Raw genomic sequence first — 2500 nt, 5'->3', positions numbered from 1 at the left:
GCTATAACATTCAGGGGATGTTCTCTTCTGCTTTTGGGGAGAAAACGACTAACCCTGATTTTGTAAATATTGTATATAGTTCAGACATAATTATATTACTTGAGACATGGTGTCGTTTAGACTCCAAAATCTGCACTCCTCCAAACTACAGAGAGCTACTGAATCCCTTCAATCAAACAGCCTAATATTAAAAACGGAAGAGATTCAGGAGGAATCATAGTTTGGTTTAAAGATCATTTGTGGCACTATATTCAGCCTGTGAAAAAAGGGAAAACACATATTTGGTTAAAACTTCAAAAAGAGCTTCTGTGTTTAGATGAGGACTTGTACCTGTGTGCCACATACATCCCCCCATACGAGTCTCCTTATTATAATGAAGACATCTTCCCAACCCTGCAGTCAGAGATCGTTTACTTTCAAGCTCTAGGATCGGTTCTGTTAATGGGGGATCTGAACGCTAGAACGGGGAAGGAAGCAGATTACATTACCACAGATGGAGACAAATATATTAACAACTCACATATATATCAACGGAAACACTTTACGAAGGCACGTCAGAATTATGACAACACGATAAACAGGCACGGAAAACAAGTCCTGCAGCTCTGCAAAAGCCTGGGCCTGTATATCGCTAACGGCAGAACAAAGGGAGATTCTCTGGGTCGGTTCACCTACTGCTCACATCTCGGCAGCAGCGCAGTAGATTACGCCATCACTGATGTAGACCACAGTAAAGTCAACTATTTCACAGTAATGCCACAGCTGCCATTATCAGACCACAGCCACACAGTCCTCAGTCTGAACAGATCCGGGAATCTCCGGCCTTCAGTTCCCAAGGTTAAACTGCACCCCCTCCCCTCCACGTTTATATGGGGTAAAGACAGTCCTGCCCAGTATGAAGCCCAGCTCCACAGCACTCAGGTCCAGAACATGATAGATTCATTTCTGTCTACTGCATTTAGTGAAGAGAAGAAAACTATCAATTTAGCAACTCATCAATTAAACCCCTGAGAAAAAGAAAAAATTATAGATGTAAGAAAGAAATTGCTAAAGTTGGTTGGTTTGATAAAGAGTGCCAAAAATTAAGAAAATAATTAAGATCATTATCAAATATAAAACACAGAGACCCTGCAAACCAACAAACACGAGACAAATATCAGCAAACCCTCAAAACATACAAGTCACTTCTAATACAGAAAAAAGCTGATCACATGAAAGCAAAGCTTAATAAGATTGAGGAGGCAGTAGATCAGAATTCTTTTGGGAATTATGGAGTAAATTAGATAAATCAAAAGAACCTAAACACATTCCCATCTATGACCCAAACATCTGGACCGAACATTTTGGAAAACTCTATTCACAAAACGAACTAACCCTCACCCAAAAACATCTGACCTCCCAACTATATACCCTGGAGCGCACTGTAAAAGACCAGCTAAACCATCTAGACCAGCCCATATTACTAAATGAACTGACAGACAAGATGAAATCCCTAAAAACTAAAAAATCCTGTGGCGTGGATTTAGTATCAAATGAGATGCTGAAACACAGCAGCCCCAAACTGAAAGATGCAATTCTCAAATTATTCAATCTTTTATTAAAAGCAGGACACTTTCCTGAGATATGGAAAGAAAATTTGATTACACCAATCTTTAAACAGGGTGAGAAGTACGACCCAAATAACTATAGGGGCATCACAGTGAGCAGCAACCTGGGCAAACTCTTCTGCTCCATCATCAATGACAGATTAGTTCAGTTCATTCAAGAACACAAGATCCTTAACAATTGTCAAATTGGATTTATGCCTAAACAGAGAACATCAAATCACATTTACACACTCCACACACTCATACAAAAACACGTCCAACAAACAAAACAAGGGAAAATATTTGGCTGCTTCATTGATTTTAAAAAGCCTTTGATTCGGTATGGCATAATGGACTATTCCTAAAACTAATCCAAAGTGGAATAGGAGGAAGGACATATGACATCATAAAGGACATATACAATGGGAACCAATGCGGGGTTAAGATTAATGACAAACGTACTGATTATTTCAGCCAAACTAAAGGAGTCCGTCAAGGCTGCAGCCTCAGCCCGACTCTATTTAATATCTATATTAATGAACTGGCATCAACACTGGAGAAGTCCTCTTGTCCCGGTCTGACCCTCGAGGACAGAGAGATCAGAAGCCTCCTGTACGCTGACGATCTTCTGATGCTGTCTCCTCATGAAGAGGGTCTGCACCACAGCCTCTCAGCTTCTGGACCAGTACAGCAGCGACTGGGCCTTACCCATCAACATGGACAAGTCTAAAATCATGATCTTTCAGAAAAAACCTCGCCTTACTGACAAGAAATACAAATTTACACTTGGGGGAACAATTCTTAATCATGTCACCTGTTATAATTACTTGGGTCTGACAATCTCAGCTTCTGGAAAATTTGACACTGCAATAAAAGATCTGACTGATAAAGCACGTAGGGCTTATTACAGTATA

Source organism: Xyrauchen texanus, chromosome 13, assembly GCF_025860055.1.
Source record: "Xyrauchen texanus isolate HMW12.3.18 chromosome 13, RBS_HiC_50CHRs, whole genome shotgun sequence".
In the NCBI taxonomy this organism is placed as follows: Eukaryota; Metazoa; Chordata; class Actinopteri; order Cypriniformes; family Catostomidae; genus Xyrauchen; species Xyrauchen texanus.
Note: the sequence above shows the minus strand (reverse complement) of the source record.